Raw genomic sequence first — 20,591 nt, 5'->3', positions numbered from 1 at the left:
GTTAGTGGAATTGTGGATAGCGATGAGGACTGTCAGAGGATACAGCAGGATTTAGATTGTTTGGAGACTTGGGTGGAGAGATGGCAGATGGAGTTTAATCCGGACAAATGTGAGGTAATGCATTTTGGAAGGTCTAATGCAGGTAGGGAATATACAGTGAATGGTAGAACCCTCAAGAGTATTGAGAGTCAGAGAGATCTAGGTGTACAGGTCCACAGGTCACTGAAAGGGGCAACACAGGTGGAGAAGGTAGTCAAGAAGGCATACGGCATGCTTGCCTTCATTGGCCGGGGTATTGAGTATAAGAATTGGCAAGTCATGTTGCAGCTGTATAGAACCTTAGTTAGGCCACACTTGGAGTATAGTGTTCAATTCTGGTCGCCACACTACCAGAAGGATGTGGAGGCTTTAGAGAGGGTGCAGAAGAGATTTACCAGAATCTTGCCTGGTATGGAGGGCATTAGCTATGAAGAGCGGTTGAATAAACTCGGTTTGTTCTCACTGGAACGACGGAGGTTGAGGGGCGACCTGATAGAGGTCTACAAAATTATGAGGGGCATAGACAGAATGGATAGCCAGAGACTTTTCCCCGGGGTAGAGGGGTCAATTTCCTAGGGGGCATAGGTTTAAGGTGAGAGAGGCAAGGTTTAGAGTAGATGTATGAGGCAAGTTTTTTACACAGAGGGTAGTGGGTGCCTGGAACTCGCTACCGGAGGAGGTGGTGGAAGCAGGGACGATAGTGACATTTAAGGGGCATCTTGACAAATACATGAATAGGATGGGAATAGAGGGATACGGACCCAGGAAGTGTAGAAGATTGTAGTTTCGTCGGGCAGCATGGTCGGCACGGGCTTGGAGGGCCGAAGGGCCTGTTCCTGGGCTGTACTTTTCTTTGTTCTTTGTTCTGTGGGCTCTACCTATGAGCCATTGTGTGGCTTCACCCACTGGGGATATGTTGGGGCATGTACGGGCTCCGACCATGGCTCCACCCCCTTTACAGGAAGTATAAGAGCTGCTGACCTGCGGGGCTGCCTTCAGTATTGTACCAATCGCAGGCAGGCACTGTTCTAAGCTGATTAAAACCACGGTTTACTTCTCCACGTGTCTTCGAGTGAATTGATGGTCGCATCAATTTAATCAGCTTAAAATACTACTATGGAATCAGCCCTCAAACCTGACAGACTGGAACTCGATCCACAGGCCGCGTTGGCGAAATAAATGTCGCGCACCTGAAGGGGCTGAAGGCGGATGTGGTTATGCTCCAGGAGACACACCTGAAGGTGGCAGACCAGGTAAGATTGAGGAAAGGGTGGGTAGGTCAGGTGTTTCATTCGGGGCTGGGTGCCAGAAATTGAGGGGTGGCGATCTTGGTGGGAAAGAAGGTGAAATTCGAGGCGTCGAGCATTGTGGCAGATAATGGCGGTAGGTACATAATGGTAAGTGGTAAGTTGCAGGGAGAGAGGGTGGTACTGGTCAATGTGTATGCTCCGAACTGGGACGATGCGGGTTTTATGCGGCGTATGTTGGGTCGGACCCCAGATATGGAAGTGGGGGGCCTGATAATGGGGGGAGACTTTAACACGGTGCTGGATCCAGCACTGGATCGCTCCAGGTCTAGGACGGGTAGGAAGCTGAGGGGGTTTATGGACCAGATAGGAGGGGTGGACCCTTGGAGATTTGCAAGGCCTAGGGAATTTTCATTCTTCTCACATGTCCAGGCACTGAGGGAGTCGAGGAACTGGAGAGGGTTGGTGCGGGGTGGGGAGGAGCATAGGGTGTCGTTCTATGCGGACGATTTGCTGCTATATGTGGCGGACCCGGTGGGGGGGAATGCCGGAGGTAATGAGGATCCTTAGGGAATTCGGGAATTTCTCGGGGTACAAGCTCAACATGGGAAAGAGCGAGCTGTTCGTGGTTCACCCAGGGGATCAGGAGAGGGTGATTGGCGAGCTCCCACTAAAAAGGGCAGAGAGGAGCTTCAGGTATTTGGGGGTCCAGGTGGCCAGGAGCTGGGGGACCCTGCATAGGCTTAATTTCACAAGGCTGGTGGAGCAAATGGAGGAGGAGTTCAAGAGGTGGGACGCGTTGCCGCTGTCCTTGGCAGGTAGGGTGCAGTCAGTCAAAATAACGGTGTTACCAAGGTTTTTGTTCCTGTTCCACTGCCTCCCCGTGTTTATCCCGCGGGCATTTTTTAGGCGGGTCAACGGGAGTATAATGGGGTTTGTGTGGGCGCGAGGGACTCCGAGGGTGAGAAGGGTGTTCCTGGAGCGGAGTAGAGATAGGGGAGGACTGGCGCTGCCCAACCTCTGTGGGTACTACTGGGCCGCCAATGCGACGATGGTGCGCAAGTGGGTGATGGAGGGGGAGGGGGCTGCATGGAAGAGGCTCGAGACGGCGACCTGTGTGGGTACGAGTCTGGGGGCACTGGCAACGGCGCCGCTGCTGCTCCCTCCAAGGAGGTATACCACGAGCCCGGTGGTGGCGGCTGCCCTCAAAATCTGGGGGCAGTGGAGGTGGCATGGGGGGGAAGTTGGGGCCTCGGTGTGGACCCCAATACGGGGGAACCACCGGTTCGTCCCAGGGAGAACAGATGGAGGGTTTTCGGGGTGGTACAGGGCAGGGATACGAAGGTTGGGGGACCTGTTTGTGGACGGGAAGTTCACGAGCCTGGGTGAGCTGGAGGAGAAGTACGGGCTCCCCCCGGAGAACACCTTCAGGTACTTACAGGTAAGGGCGTTTGCCAGGCGGCAGGTGGTGGAATTCCCGCGGCTGCTGCCACACACAGTACAGGACAGGGTGCTCTCGGGGGGGGGGGGGGGGGGGGGGGGACGGACGGAGTGGGGAAGATCTCCGAAACTTACCAGGTGATACAGAAGGAGGAGGAGGCCTCGGTGGTGGAGGTGAAAGGTAAGTGGGAGGAGGAGTTGGGAGTGGAGATTGAGGAAGGGATGTGGGCAGATGCCCTAGGGAGGATGAACTCTTCCTCCTCATGTGCGAGGCTCAGCCTCATACAGTTTAAGGTGCTGCACAGGGCACACATGACTGGGACAAGGATGAGCCGGTTCTTTTGGGGGTGAGGACAGGTGTGTTAGGTGCTCAGGGAGCCCAGCAAATCACACCCATATATTCTGGGCATGCCCAGCGCTGGAGGAATTTTGGAAGGGCGCAGCGAGGATGGTGTCGAGGGTGGTAGGATCCAGGGTCAGACCGGGCTGGGGGCTCGCAATATTTGGGGTGGCAGAGGAGCCGGGAGTGCAGGAGGCGAAAGAGGCCGGATTTCTGGCCTTTGCGTCCCTGGTAGCCCGGCGAAGGATTCTTCTTCAGTGGAAGGATGCGAGGCCCCCAAGTGTGGAATCCTGGATCAGCGATATGACGGGGTTTATTAAATTGGAGAGGGTGAAATTCGCCTTGAGAGGGTCGGTACAAGGGTTCTTTAGGCCGTGGCAACCGTTCTTAGACTTCCTGGCGAACGGTAGACATTTGTCAATGGCAGCAGCAACTCGGGGAGGGAGGGGGGGTTACTTTATTTATGATTATTTACACTGGGGGATCTGAGGGGGTGTATATATTTGCTATGTTTGCTTTGTATTAAGTCGGGGTGTTAATTTATCATTTATGTACAGGGGGGAGGGGAGTATGGAGGGTTGTTTTTTGACTGTGTTTTGTACTTAACCCTGTTGGATTCCTTTTTCATTTTGTTATTGATATTCTATGAAAACCTTAATAAAAATTATTTAAAAAAAAAAAATAATTACTGATAATTCACCAGTGCACTGTGTTATGTTATTAACCCTGTGGGCTCTACCTATGGGCCATTGTGTGGCTTCACCCACAGGGGTATGTTGGGGCATGTACGGGCTCCGCCTTTGGCTATACCCCCTTTACAGGAAGTATAAGAGTTGCTAACTTGCTGGGTCGCTTTCAGTGTTGTACCGGTCACAGGCAGGCTCAGTTCTAAGCTGATTAAAACCACGGTTTACATCTCCACGTGTCTTTGAGTGAATTGATGGTCGCATCACACCATCCAATTGAAACACCGTCCAATTGACACACTGTCCAATTGATGCACCGTCCAATTGATACACCACCGTCCAACTGATACACCACCGTCCAATTGATACACCGTCCAATTGATACACCATCCAACTGATACACCATCAAATTGATACACTGTCCAATTGATACACTGTCCAATTGATACACTGTCCAATTGATACACCACCGTCCAACTGATACACCACCGTCCAATTGATACACCGTCCAATTGATACACCATCCAACTGATACACCATCAAATTGATACACTGTCCAATTGATACACCATCCAATTGATACACTGTCCAATTGACACACCGTCCAATAGATACATTATTCCATTGATACACTGTCTCATTAATATACCATCCAATCGATACACCATCCAATTGATATGCCATTTGATAGGTACACTGACCCACTGATATACCGTCCATTCGATACACATACGATTGATACACCGTCTAATCAATTCAACATCAGATGGATACACCGCCCCATCGGCACACCATCCAAATCAATACACCATCCAATGGGTACACTGACTGATCGATACAAAATCCGATCGATACACTGTCCGATCAATACACCATCCAATTGATACACCATCTGATTGATGCACCGTCCAATCAATACACTGTCTGACCAGAACACCATTTGATCGGTGCACTGTCCAATTGATACACTATCCAATCGATACACCATCCATCATCTGATTGATACACCATTCAATTGATACCCTGTTCCATTGATACACCATCCCATCAACACACTATCCAACTGATACACCGTCCAATTGATACACCGTCCAATTGACACACCATCCAATTGTTGCACCAATTGTTACACCGTCCAATTTATACACCGTCCAATTGATACACTGTCCAATTGACACACCGTCCAATAGATACATCATTCCATTGATACACTGTCCCATTGATACACCATCCAATTGATACGCCATTTGATAGATACACTCACCCACTGATATACTGTCCATTCGATACACATACGATTGATACACCATCTAATCAATTCAACATCAGATGGATACACTGCCCCATTGGCACACCATCCAAATCAATACACCATCCAATGGGTACACTGACTGATTGATACACCATCCGATCGATACACTGTCCGATCAATAAACCATCCAATTGATACACCATCTGATTGATGCACTGTCCAATCAATACACTGTCTGATCATTACACCCATCTGATCGGTACAGTGTCCAATCGATACACTATCCAATCGATATACCATACATCATCTGACTGATACACTATCCAATTGATACCCTGTTCCATTGATACACTGTCCCATCAGCACACCATCCAATTGAAGCACCATCCGATCAAGACACATCTGATCGATACACCGCCCAATCGATAATCCATATGATCGATTCACCAACCAACTTATATGTCCGATTGATATACCATCCGATTGATATACCATCCAATCAATGGACAATCAGATTGATACACCATCTGATCGATACACCCTCTGTTCGATACACCATCTGATTGACACACTGTCCAATCGATGCACTGTACAATTGATAGGGCAGCATGGTAGCACAATGGTTAGATTGTGGTTTCACAGCACCAGGGTCCCAGGTTCGATTCCCACTTTTGTCACTATCTGTGGGAGTCTGCACGTTCTCCCCATGTCTGTGTTGGTTTCCTCCGGGTCCTCCCACAAGTCCCAAAAGATATGCTGTTAGGTGAATTGAACATTCTGAATTCTCTCTCTGTGTACCCAAACAGGCGCCGGAATGTCGTGACTAGGGGCTTTTCACAATAACTTCATTACAGTGTTAATGTAAGCCTACTTGTGACAATAAAGATTATTATTATCATATACCATCAGATCGATTTATATAAAGTCCAATTGATTCAATGACTGATTGCTAAATCATTCATAATTTGATTGATACACCATCCAATTGATACACCATCTGATTGATATACCGTCCGATCGATACACCGTCCGATTGATATAATGTCAACCACCTGTCTCATAAACCATCCAATTGATTCAAAGTCTAATCGAAACACCATTCGATTGATACACCATCTTGTTGATATACTGTCCACTGTCAGATTGATACATCATCCGATCAATATACTGCCCGCTCAGTACACCATCTGATATATGCATCTTCTGTTCGATACACCATCCGATCCATATACCACCCAATTGACACACTCTCCAATCGATACACCATCTGATTTATACACCATCCAATTGGTACACTTTCAATATTTCAAGCAATATACAGTGTTCGATTGGTACACAGTCCAATTGATAAACCATCTAATTTATACACCGTTCCACTGATGCATTCTCTGATCGATACACCACCCAATTGATACAATATCCCATTGATACATCATCCAATCGATACACCATCCTCTCGATACATCATGCGATCATTGCACCATCCAATTGATATACTGTCTCATTAATACACCGTCCAATTAATACATCATCTCTTAGATACATCATCCGACCGATATACCATCCAATCAATACACTGCGCAATTGATACACCGTCTGATTGATACATCATCCAACTGACACACTGTTCAATCAATATACTGTGCAATTGATACACAGTCCAATTAATACATCCAATTGACACACAGTTACACTATATAATTGATACACCATCCCATTAATACACAGAACAGTCAATGCATCTTCCATTTGATACATCGTCTAATCGATACACCATCCAATTGATACATCATCCGATTTATAGACCATCCACTTGACATACTGTCCATCATCAGATTGACACATCATCCAATCGATACACGCACCATCCAATTGAAATACCGTCCGATCAATATACTGTCGGATCAATGCACCATCTGATACATGCACCTACTGATCGATACACCATCCAACTGATACACCACCCAATCAATACACTCTCTGATCGATACATCGTCTGATTGATACACTATCCAAGCAGTACACCGTCTGAGCAAGACACCATCCAAGCAATACACTGTTTCATTGATACACCATCTGATAGTTACACCGTCCAATTGATGCACTGTCCAATCGATACACCACCCAATTGATGCAATATCTCATTGCTACATTGTCCGATCGGTACACCATCCGATTGATATACCACCCTATTAATACACTGTCCAATCAATACACTTGCCATTTGATACATCATCTAATCGATACACCATCTGACCGATGCACCATCTGATTGATACATCTGCCCATTAATACACTGTCCAATCATACAACTTCCATCCGATACATCATCTAATCATTACAACAGTCAATTGATACACCATCCGATTGATAGATCGTCTGATTGATACACCATGCAATTGATACAGCATGCAATTGATACACCGTCCCATTAACACAGTCCAATCAATACACCTTCCGTTCGATACATCATATAATTGATACACTATCTGATCGATACACCATCCAATCGAAAAACCATCCGATTGATACACTGTCGGGTTAATACGCATCTGATTGATACACCATTCAATCAACACACCATCCAATCTATACACTGTTCGATTGATACATCGTGCGATTGATATATTGTCCAATTGATACACCATCCGATTGATAAACCATCTGATCGATACCCCATCCAATTAATATACTGTCCGATTGATGCACCATCTGATATATTCACCTTCTGATCGATTCACCACCCAATCGACACACTCTCCGATCGATACAACACCTGACCGAATGTCATGTAAGTACAGATACTAAATATCTGTAGTGAGAGTACCTTTAAGAAATGGGTGTTTACTACTGCAGTGATGTCAGAGAGTGGGTGGAGCTGGGCTGTCTGTCAGCTTTTTACTTTCGTTTTTGAGCAGGCTGCAGAGTGTGTTTTAGTTTCATTTTCAGTGTTGGAGCTGAAGCCAGACCAAGCAGGTGTACTGCTGTTCTCTCTGCCATCAAAAGACTATCTCTTGATCATTTGGTGAATTCAGAATTATAAATGTTCTCAGTAGTGAATGTAAACCTAATGTGCTTCTGTTCAAAGGTGTTTCTTCTGTCTTCTGGATGTTGTTTGGGAAGTTATTAAGGATTACTTAGTGTTGTGTTCTTTGGGGGTTGTATTTGAATTAATGGTTGCGAAGATATTCACTGTATGTTTTAAAAAGGTTAACTTGAGTTCATAGAATAAACATTGTTTTGCTTTAAAAAATACTTTTCCATTTCTGCTGTACCATACCTGTAGAGTAAACCATGTGTTCCCCATACCACAATCTATTAAAAGTTGTGGGTCAGATGAACTCCATGATACACTTTGTGGTTCTCTAAACCCTGGCCCATAACACCGAAACACCATCCAATCAGTACATCATCTGAGCAATACACCATCCAAGCAATACACTGTTTGATTGATACACAGTCTGATCGATAAACCATCCAATTAATTTTCACTTTAAATCTTTTTATTGACATTTTGAAAATTTATTAAACAGTAACGTACGTTATTGGCCGTGTTTATTTGCTGTATTATACAGAAAGGTTTGTCTTGTCCTTCCCTCAATTTACCCTCTTTACATTCTGCTGCCCTCTAGCTCGGCTTGTGGTCCTTCCCGCTCCCCCCCTCCTGCCCCTTCCTGCCCTCCTTGCGTCCCCCCCTGTTCTCTCCCTTCCTCCCCACCCTTTCTTTTCTTCCCCCGTCGTCTTTGGCTGTGTTTCCCCTATGATTGTGTGTGTATGGGGAGGGGTTGCGGGGCAGGGGGGGGGGGTTTGCCCCCAGAGGGGGGTTGCCCCCACCCTCCTACGTTGTTTCCTTTTGTGTCTTTCCAGCCTTTTCTCCTCTCTCCATCCCCCCCCGCCTTCCCTCCCCCCAGGTTGCGCATTTCTATGGTTCCCCTCTGCCTTTATTTTCATATCCTTTCCCTTTTCTTTCTATCTTTCCCGTTTTCCCATCTTACTCCTCGTTGCTGGCCTCAAACAGGTTCTGGAACAGGCCGACGAATTGCCCCCATGCATTTAGGAAACCTTCCTCTGACCCTCGGTTGGCGCACTCAATCTTCTCCAGGTGGAGAAATTCCGAGAGGTCAGCCAGCCAGTCTGCAGCTTTGGGTGGTGCTGCCGATCGCCAGCCGAGCAGGATTCTCCGGCGTGCGATTAGGGAAGCGAAAGCAAGGCGTTGGCCCCCTTCCCCATGTGTAGCTCTGGCTGCTCCGATACCCCGAAAATTGCCACAATTGGACATGGCTTCACCCTCACCCCCACAACCTTGGACATTGACTCGGTGAAGGCTGCCCAGAACCCAGCAAGCTTGGGGCAAGCCCAAAACATGTGGGTGTGGTTGGCCGGGCCCCTCTGGCACCGCTCACATTTGACCTCCACCTCCGGGAAGAACCTGTTTATTCGGGTTCTGGTTAGGTGAGCTCTGTGCACCACTTTGAACTGCATGAGGCTGAGCCTTGCGCAGGAGGAGCTGGAGTTGGCCCTGCTCAGTGCCTCGCTCCAGAGTCCCCAGCCCACTTCTGTCCCCACTTCATCCTTGCATTTCTGTCTGGTCCCATCCAGTGATGTTCGGGCGCTGTCCAGCAGCTGTCCATATATTTTCCCACATAGTCCCTCTTCTTTACAGTCTGTGCTTATCACGTCCTCTAATAGTGTCGTTTCTGGGGCCCCGGGTTTGCCCTACTGTCTCTTTGCGGAGGAAGTGCTTTATTTGCAGGTGTCTCATTTCCTGTCCTGTCGGCGTATCCATTCCTCCGTCAGTTCGTCCAGTGTCGCTAGTCTGTGCCCTACGTAAAAGTCCCTCACTGTCAGCGTGCCCCCGTCCCGTCTCCATTTCCTGAAGGTGATGTCTAGCATGGCTGGGGGAATTTGTGATTGCCGCAGGTGGGAGCCATGGGGGACATCTTATTTAGCCTGAAGTGCTGTCTCAATTGGGCCCACGTTTTCAGTGTGGCCGTTACCACTGGGCTTGATGTGTATTTTGCCAAGGGGGATGGGAGTGCTGCTGTAGCCAAGGCCCGGAGGGTCGTTCCATCGTAGGTGGCCTCCTCCATCTGTACCCACTCTGAGTTGGGTTAGTTTACCCATCCCCTCACGCTTTCCGTCCTTGCTGCCCAGTGGTAGTACTGCAGGTTTGGACATGCCAAGCCACCTTTGATTTTCCTCCTTTGCAATGTCAGTTTGGGAATTCTCGGGTTCTTACACCCCCACACACAAATGCCAGGATTAAACTGCCTACATTTTGGGAAAAGGCCTTGGGGATGAAGATCGGGATGGATCTAAACAGGAAGAGGAACCTTGGCAGTACGTTCACCTTGATCGCCTGCACTCTTCCCGCCAGGGAGAGTGGGAGTGCGCCCCATCTCTGTAGGTCCTTTTTACTTCCTCCACCAGGCTGGTCAGGTTCCACTTGTGGATCTGTGTCCAGTCTCTGGCTATTTGGATCCCCAGGTATCGGAATCTGTTCTGGGCTGTTTTAAAAGGGAGACCTCCAGCTCTGCCTCTCCCCTGTTTGGGTTCACAGGGAAAGCCTCACTTTTGCCCAGGTTAAGTTTGTAGCCCAAAAAGATTCAAAACTCTTTCAGGATCTGCAGTATTGCCTTCAGTCCTTCCTGCAGCTTTGCGACGTAGAGGAGCAGGTCATCTGCAGAGTGAAACTCTATGCTCTCTGGATGCCCTTCCAGCCTTTCGCCTCCCGCAGGGCTATCGCCAGGGTTTTGATTGCTAGCGCAAACAAGAGCGGGGACAATGGGCATCCCTGCTTTGTGCCTCTTTGTAGCTGGAAGTATTCAGAGCTGGTGGTGTTGGTTCGAACGCTCGCCTTGGGAGCGTTGTACAGGAGTCTCATCCAGGCGATAAATTCCGCTCGTAGCCAAACCGTTCCAGTACCTCGAGGAGGTAGTTCCATTCGACTTTGTCAAAGGCCCTTTCTGCGTCCAGGGAGATGGTCACCTCTGGTGTTCTCTCCCCGTTCAGCAGCCACCTGATGTTCGCTGTGAGCTGCCTACGCTTGATAAAGCCCGTTTGATCCTCTGCGACCACCTCTGGTACGAAGCCTTCCAGCCTTTTGGCCAGGACCTTTGCGAGTATTTTTGCATCAACATTCAGCAGTGAAATGGGTCTATATGATCGCATTCCGTCGGGTCTTTATCCTTTTTGGGTATCAGTGAGATTGCGGCCTGCGCTAGCGTGGGGGGCAGGGTACCCTTTGCCAGCGAGTCTGTGAACAGGTCCCTTAGATGTGGGGCCAGGGCTGGGGCAAATTATAGAAGTCCGCCGGGAACCCGTCGGGTCCCGGTGCCTTCCCCGCCTGCATGGAGCTGACATTCTCCATGATTTTTCCCAGATCTATTGGTGCTTCCAGCCACCACCCCGTCTGTCCTTCCCCCATCTGTCCTCCCCCTTGACTGGTAGTTCCAGTCCATCGAGGAACTGTTTCACGGGGGCACGGAGGTGTACTGACCTCGGTAGAAGGCCTCAAATGCCTGGTTGATCTCTCTCTTTTGGTTCTGCTACCAGTCTGCCTTTGCTGTTCTTTACCTGCGCCATTTCCCTCGTGGCTGCCTGCTTTCTCAGCTGGTGAGCCAGTAGGTGGCCATCCTTGTCCTTGTGTTCGTAGAAGGTCCCCCGTGTCTGACGGAGTTGGTACACTGCTTTCCTAGTGGATAGCAGGTTAAAGTCCACATGCAGCTTTTTCCTCTCCGCCAGCAGCTCCGCGGTCGGGGCCTCGGGGTACTTTCTGTCAACCTCCAGAATGGAGTCAACCAGCTGCTGACTGGCCACCCTCTCCTCCCTATCTCTGCTTGCCTTGTCGGCTATGATCTCTCCTCTAATCACGGCCTTCAGTGTCCCCTAAAATGTGAAGGTTGAGGCCTTCCGTTTGGTTGTTACTAACGTAATCGCCTATGCCCCGCGATGTTTTTTGGCAGAAGGCCTTGTCGGCCAGGAGGTCCGTGTCCAGCCTCCACGTGGGGCGCTGGGCACAGCCTGTCTCCAACCTCACATCCATGTAGTGTGGGGCGTGGTCGGAGATGACAATCGCGGAGTATTCCGCTCCCGTGATCCCTGGAAGCACCGATTTCCCCACTGCAAAGAAGTCGATATGGGTGTATAACTAGAGCACTTGCGAAAAGAACGGAAACTCCTTTTCTCCCATGTGTAGGAACCTCCATGGGTCCACCGCCCCATCTGCTCCATGAATATTCCCAATTCCCTCGCCATGCCTGCCTTTTTCCCGGTTCTGGGGCCAGTGGGTCCTTATGTTCCAGGTAACAATCCTGGTAGGAGGTTTCTGACTCCCCCGGTCCTGCTGGATCAACCATACTTACCTGTTGGACACACTCCTGCACTCTGGGGTTCCCCTTAGTTAGGGGGCCGTCCAAAATACCCGCAGTCGCCGCGCTGGCCATGAGGTCAGGCCCCTGCGCTCCGGGGTTTCCCTTCGCCCAGGGGATACCCAATATGGCAGCCAACTATGTTTATGCCACATGGGTGAGCCTCTGCTCTCTGGGGTCTCCCTCTACCCAGGTGCCCTCCCGAGTGGCTGCTTGCAGCACCATCTTGGTTCCTCGCCCTGCTCCATGACTGCCAAGACCTGTGTCTGTCTCGTTGCCTATCCTTATCTGTCTTTTAGTTCCCTTTCTGTTCTGCGCATCCTCCCCGTCCCCACTTCCCCCTTAGCGTATCCCCCCGTCCTCCATCTCTCTGTCTCCCACCCTGTGTTCTCCCCCCTTCTGCCCTGTTCCCCCGCCCCCTCCCCCCCTTTTGGCCAGGCGCTCCATCTCCCCTGAGAGGTGTGCCGCAGCCTCCCTTACTGTCTGCCTTCCCGTGCTAGCCCTCTTCGCTAGTACGGTGGCTCCCCTAACAGTGCTGGTCTAGCCCTGGCCCTGTTTTACCTACCCCTCTCCACCCCTTATCTTACCCCTTTGCCTGCTTTTCCTATTGTCGCTTCCCTTTCCCTGTTTCCCCTCTGGTGAAACCACTGTGTTGTATTGTGCTGCCACAGCATTACGTGTTGTACAGTATTGCCACTATATTACATGTTGTACGGTTTTCGCTCTGCCCGTGGCTCCTCTCCCTAGGACCTGGGTATATAAGCTGCCGACCTCTCACACTGCCTCATTCTGGGGCACGCTGCCAGCTCTGTTGAAGTCAATTAAAGCCATAGTTATTTCACTCTGCGTTCTCCGTCTTAATTGATGGCATATCAATTTAATTGACTTACATTAAATTAAAGAGCTGTTTAACATGGATGCGGGCCTCAAACCGGACCTCCTGCAGATAGACGGCCAATAAGCCGACGCCGATGTCATCTTCGCACACTGGCTACGCTGTCTAGAATCTTTCATCAATTCTGCTGCCGTTGCCGACACTGAGGAGCACAAGCTGCGAGTCCTCATCTCCCGGGTGAGCCCGCAAATTGTTCTCATCTTCCGGGATGTGGCCTCGTTTGATGAAGGCATTAATCTCTTGAAAGGATGGTATGTGAAACGGGTCAACGTACTGTTTGCCAGGCACCTCCTTGCCACGCGGCGTCTGCGCCCTGGAGAGTCGCTGGCAGAATTTCTGCGCGTTTTGCGGGTGCTCGGCGGGGTCTGCAACTGCGAGGCGGTGTCGGCTACTAAGCACACCGAACTTCTGATCCGGGACGCCTATGTTGCCGGCATTGACTCACACTGCGTTCGCCAGCACCTGCTAGAGAGGGAGACACTCGACCTCTGGGAAACGGTGCAGCTTGCTGAATTGCTGGAGGTGGCCTTCCGTAACATGGGTGGCTATGCCTCCGACCACGCGGCACCCTCGTGGACATCGGGGGCACCGCCATCTTCAATGCCATTTTTGAAGTCCACCGCCGCATCTCCGACGCCATTTATGAAGTCCACCGCCGCATCTCCAACGCCATTTTTGAAGTCCACCGCTGCATCTCCAACGCCATTTTTGAAGTCCACTGCCGCATCTCCGACGCCATTTTTGAAGTCCACAGCCGCATCTCCGACGCCATTTTTGAAGTCCACCGCCGTATCTCCGACGCCATTTTTGAAGTCCACCGCCACCTCCCGGAACCCCGGCTCGCCCGTCCGTCAGCTGGCCTCTGCTACTGTCGACCGGCCCGCCCGCTGTCCGAAGCCCGCCTGCCGTCCGAAGCCAGCCCGCCATCCCGTGGCCGCCTCCATCACCCTAGACCAGTCTCCTTTTGTAGCCTCGTCACCTACAAAATCTATGATGGCGGTCCGGATCAACGGCCACGAGACGGCCTGCCTTTTTGACTCCGGGAGCACAGACAGCTTCATACACCCGGACACGGTACGGCGCTACTCCCTTCCCGTTTTACCCGCAGCCCAGAGAATCTGCCTGGCCTCTGGGTCGCATACCATGCAAATCCGTGGGTACTGTGTCGTGACTTTCACAGTACGGGGCGTAGATTTCAAAAATTTTAGGCTCTACGTCTTCCCACACCTCTGCACAGACGTTCTTCTCGGTCTCGACTTCCAGTCCAACCTCCTGAGTATCACCCTGAAGTTCGATGGACCCCTGCCCCCACTCACCGCCTGTAGCCGCTGTAGCCTCTCGACCCTTAAGGTCGCCCCTCCCTCGCTCTTCGCCAACCTCACCCCAGACTGTAAGCCCGTCGCCACTAAGAGCAGACGATACAGTGCTCGGGACATGACCTTCATCAGGTCAGGGGTTCGGCGGCTCCTGCGGGAAGGGATCATAGAGGCCAGTAACAGCCCCTGGAGAGCTCAAGTGGTGATCGTCAAGACTGGGGAGAAGCACTGGAGCGTCATCGACTACAGTCAGACCATCAACCGGTACACGCAGCTCGATGCGTACCCCCTTCCCTGCCTATCTGACATGCTCAATCAGATTGCACAGTACTGGGTCTTCTCCACCATGGACCTGAGTCCGCCGACCACCAGCTCCCTATCCGCCCGGAGGACCGCCAGTTCACTGCCTTCGAGGCAGCTGGCCGCCTCTACCACTTTCTCCGGGTTCCCTTCGGCATCATCAATGGGGTCTCGGTCTTCCAGCGAGCGATGGACCGAATAGTTGACCAGTACGGGCTGCGGGCCACGTTCCCGTATCTGGATAATGTCACCATCTGCGGCCATGATCAGCAGGACCACGACGCTAACCTCAAGAAATTCCTCCACGCTGCCCAGCTCCTTAATCTGACATATAATAAGGAGAAATGCGTTTTCCGCACAACCCGACTAGCCATCCTTTGCTACGTCGTGGAAAACGGAGTCTTAGGGCCCGACCCCGACCGCATGCACTCCCTCCTGCAACTCCCCCACTGCCCCAAGGCCCTGAAGAGATGCCTGGGGTTCTTTTCGCACTATGCCCAGTGGGTCCCCAATTATGCAGACAAGGCCCGCCCACTCATCAAATCCACTGTTTTTCCTTTGACGGCTGAGGCTCGTCTGGCCTATGACCGCATCAAGGCGGATATTGCCAAGGCCACGAAGCACGCTGTGGACGAATCCATCCCGTTGCAGGTAGAGTGCGATGCGTCTGACTTTGCCCTGGCCGCTACCCTCAACCAGGTAGGAAGGCTTTCTTCTCCCATACCCTCCATGCCTCCGAAATTCGGCACTCCTCCGTCGAAAAGGAGGCCCAAGCCATTGTCGAAGCTGTGCGATATTGGAGGCATTACCTGGCCGGCAGGCGATTCACTCTCCTCTCTGACCAACGGTCGGTTGCCTTCATGTTCAATAACACACAGCGGGGCAAGATCAAGAACGATAATGTATTGAGGTGGAGGATCGAACTCTCCACCTACAACTATGACATCCAGTATCGTCCTGGGAAGCTTAATGAGCCCCAGATGCCCTTTCCCGCGGCACTTGTGCCAGCGCACAAGTAGACCGACTGCGGGCCCTACACAATGACTTCTGTCACCCAGGGGTCACCCGACTTTTCCATTGTACCAAAGCTCGCAACCTGCCTTACTCCATCGAGGAGGTCAGGATCATGACCAGGGACTGCCAGGTCTGTGCGGAGTGCAAACCACTCTTCTATCGGCCAGACAGAGCACCCCTGGTAAAGACCTCAAGCCCCTTTGAATGCCTCAGCATTGATTTCAAAGGGCCCCTCCCCTTCACTGACCATAACGTGTACTTCCTCAACATCCTTGACGAGTACTCACGTTTCCCTTTCGCCATCCCATGCCCAGCCATGACCTCTGCCACAGTCATCAAGGCCCTGAGCAATGTCTTCACCTTGTTCGATTTCCCCACTTACATCCATAGTGATCGGGGTTCCTCCTTCATGAGTGATGAGCTGCGTCAGTTCTTGCTTAGCAAGGTCATCGCCTCAAGCAGGACTATCAGCTACAACCCCCGGGGAAACGGACAGGTGGAGAGGGAGAACGCGACGGTCTGGAAGGCCGTCCTTCTTACCCTACGGTCTAGAGGTCTCCCAGTTTCCCGCTGGCAGGAGGTCCTTCCCAATCCTCTCCAATCCATCCGGTCGCTTCTCTGCACCGCTACTAATGTGACCCCCCATGAGAGGATGTTTGCCTTCCCCAGAAGGTCCACCTCAGGGGTCTCGCTCCCGACCTGGCTGACGGTTCCAGGGCCCGTCCTCCTCCGACGACATGTGAGGACTCATAAGTCGGATCCTCTGGTAGAGAGGGTCCTTTTCCTCCATGCGAATCCCCAGTACGCCTATATGGCTCACCATGACGGGCGGGAGGACACAGTCTCCCTTCGGGATTTGGCATCCGCAGGTTCCCCAGCGTCTGTCACTGGCGCTCCCGACTCTATTCCTCCCTCTCCACTACTACTCAGTTTTGGGTCTAGGCCGAAGCGACCTGTATGACATGTCCATCTCTGGAGATTTGGAAAGTCCTCCCTCCCCGCTTTTGGGCGATGTAGCCCTTTGGGTCCCTTCCCTCGATCCCCTCTGGCAGAACCATGATTCGGACGTTTTGTCGCCTGGACCTATTTTCCTGGTCCTCAACTTTCCCATTTAGGTTCCCCTGGGCCGCCACCAACCTCTTCACCTCGGTTTCCAGAGCCACAATCCTGTCACAATCCTGTCGCGCTGGTCCATAGATGCTTTCTCCAGGTCCAGGATAGTCTTCTCCTGGGCCTCCCCCTTCCTTCCCAGTCCCTCTATCGTGCACTGCATCGTGGCTACCGCTTCCGCCACCATCTCCTTCATCACCACCTGGAGCTCCATCCTGATCGTTTCCTTCATAGCGGTCAGTTCTTTTTTCAACATATTCCTCCATCCATCCGCCTGTGTGTTGCGGAGGTGGTGAGGGGGGATAGTGTCGTAGTCTACTCCTGCTCCAACGTTCGGTTTGCCGTTCCTTCCCCCTCCTGGTTCACCTGGGTCGCTGCCTTGCCTCGGGGGCCGCCTGTCCATTAGTCAGTTGTTCCTGCCCCTTTCCTTCGCTGATGCTTCTGACTTCTCGCGTCCCCTCGATCTGTTGTTCGCAGGAATCCTCTTTTCCTCTCGCACTGTTGGTGCCTTTTGCGTCCGGGTGGGTTTTAGGAGGCTTTTTGGGCCAAAATCTCAAGTAAATTTACTGTGTTGGGTCCGACTGGGAGGAAAGCCACCTGATGTGCGTCCGGTCAGCACATCGTCACCACCAGAAGTCCAAACCATCCAATTTATGCACCATCCCATTGATATACTGTCTGACAGGTACACCACCCGATTGATACACTGTCCATTCGCTACATCACCTAATTGATACAATATCCCAATGATACACCTTCCCATTGATACACCACCTGATTTATACACAGTCCAATCAATACATCGTCTGACCACGATGCCACCCAATTGATAAACCATCCGATTGATACACTTTTCAATTCATACGCCTTCTGATCAATATGCAGGCCATATGCAAATCCACCTGCAGGCCCGACTGGGCCTACTTCAAGATCCGACCCCAGGAGCACCCAGGGAGGGAACAGACCCTGGGACCCAGCCCAACCTGCCTCAGGAAGCCCCTGCCCATGACCCAGGGCCCCTGAAATGGCAGAGACCCTGCGCAAGGACCCGAACGTGCCGCAAGGTATTCCCGCACCCGCAGAACGTTGAGACCCATCCAGATCGCAAACATGCCACCCTAGCAACCCCTCTACCTCAACCAGCGCCCTGGACCCTGCCAGACACGACGCCGGATACGAAAACAGCGCCCTGGTCCCCGCCAGCGCTCTGGACCCCGCCAGACGCAACCACCGACCTTCCACAAGGGCTGACGTTTCCCATCGGATCCCAGGATCATCCAGCAGCAGCCACCGACTGAGGAAGCGAGGGAAACTTGGCGGTCTGCAGGTTAGACTGAAGCAACGTGGCTTCAAGACTCCTCTCCCCAGCATACCCCTGGCAAACGTCCAAGCGATCGAAAAAAAGCTGGATGAACTTAACGCCAGACTTACCTCTCAGAGGGAAGTAAGAGACTGCTGTGTGCTCTGTTTCACAGAGACATGGCTCACCCCCGCCTCACTGGACTGTGCCATACAACCTGAAGGCTTCTCAATAAACCGGGCGGACCGCACGGCATCATCAGGCAAAGCGAAGGATGGAGGGGTTTGCCTCCTCATCAACTCCTCCTGGTGCTTGGATGTGGCGACCCTGGCGACCTATTGCTCCCCAGACCTGGAATACCTGACCATGAAGTGCCACCCATATTATCTTCCACGTGAGTTCACTTCAGCCATTATCACAGCGGTCTACATCCCACCCCAGGCAGAAGTGAGGAAGGCGCTGGACGAACTGTACACAGTTATAAACAACTACGAAACAGAACACCCGGAGGCCTTGTTCATCGTGGCCGGAGACTTCAACAAGGCCAACCTCAAGAGTGTATTGCCAAAATTCCACCAGCACATCTCCTGTCCCACCAGGGGCGACAACACTCTTGACCACTGCTACTCAAAAATCAAGGGCGCCTACCATTCCATCCCCCGACCGCACTTTGGGAAATCAGACCATAAGATGGTGCTCCTTCTCCCGGCATACAAGCAGAAACCCAAGCGGCAGAATCCAGCTAAGAAGGTTGTGCAGTGCTGGTCCGAGGAGACAGAAGAGCTATTACGTGACTGCTTAGAGACAGTGGACTGGTCCATATTTAAGAACTCAGCGACCAACTTAAATGAGTATGCCACCACCATCACAGACTTCATCAGCAAATGTGTGGACGACTGCGTGCCAAAGAAAGCAGTACGTGCGTTCCCCAACCGGAAACCATGGCTCAATCGCGAGATTGACTCCCTACTGAAGGACAGGTCTGAGGCGTTCAAGACAGAGGACCCTGACCTACACAAGAAATCCAGGTACGACCTCCGCAAAGCCATCCGAGATGCCAAGACAGAATATCAAACCAAGCTAAAGTCGCAGACAGACTCTCGGTGGTTGTAGCAAGGACTAAACAACATAACGGGCTACAAAGCGAAGCCGAACAGTATCTCTGGCAGCAGCGCACCCCTCCCAGATGAACTCAATGCATTCTATGCTCGGTTCGAGCAGGTAACCAACAATCCGCCGTCGAGTGCCCCAGCAGCCCATAATTCACCCATACCCACCATCACAGCTTCCGAAGTCAGATTGTCCTTCCTGAAAGTGAACCCTCGGAAGGCGACAGGCCTGGACGGGATCCCTGGTCGTGCACTCAGAGCCTGCGCGGACCAGCTGCCGGAGGTATTCGCGGACATCTTTAACCTGTCCCTACTCCACTCCGAGGTCCCCACCTGCTTCAAGAAGACCACCATCATACCGGTCAAAAAAGAACCAGGTAACGTGCCTCAATGACTATCGTCCGGTTGCCCTGACTTCAGTCATAATGAAGTGCTTCGAGAGGTTGATCATGAAGCACATCACCTCCATACTACCAGAACGCCTTGATCTACTGCAATTCGCATACCTTTGCAACCGGTCCACATCAGACGCCATTTCCCTGTCCCTACGCTCATCCCTAGAGCATCTCGAAAACAAGGACTCCTACATCAGACTCCTATTTATTGACTACAGCTCTACCTTCAACACCATAATCCCAGCCAAGCTCATATCAAAGCTCCAAAACCTAGGACTTGGCTCCCCACTCTGCAACTGGATCCTCGATTTTCTGACCAACAGACCACAATCAGTAAGAATGAACAACAACACCTTCTCCACAATAGTCCTCAACACCGTTGCCCCGCAAGGCTGCGTACTTAGCCCCCTACTCTACTTTCTGTACACACACGACTGCGTGGCAAAACCTGGTTCCAACTCCATCTACAAGTTTGCTGACGATACGACCATAGTGGGCCGGATCTCGAATAACAACGAGCCAGAATACAGGTGGGAGATAGAGAACCTAGTGGAGTGGTGTAGCGACAACAATCTCTCCCTCAATGCCAGCAAAACTAAAGAGCTGGTCATTGACTTCAGGAAGCAAAGTACTGTACACACCCCTGTCAGCATCAACGGGGCCGAGGTGGAGATGGTTAGCAGTTTCAAATTCCTAGGGGTGCACATCTCCAAAAATCTGTCCTGGTCCACCCACGTCGGCGCTACCACCAAGAAAGCACAACAGCGCCTATACTTCC

Source organism: Scyliorhinus torazame, chromosome 9, assembly GCF_047496885.1.
Source record: "Scyliorhinus torazame isolate Kashiwa2021f chromosome 9, sScyTor2.1, whole genome shotgun sequence".
Taxonomy (NCBI): Eukaryota; Metazoa; Chordata; class Chondrichthyes; order Carcharhiniformes; family Scyliorhinidae; genus Scyliorhinus; species Scyliorhinus torazame.
The sequence above is the reverse complement of the archived record's forward strand: the minus strand, read 5'-3'. Positions refer to the sequence as shown.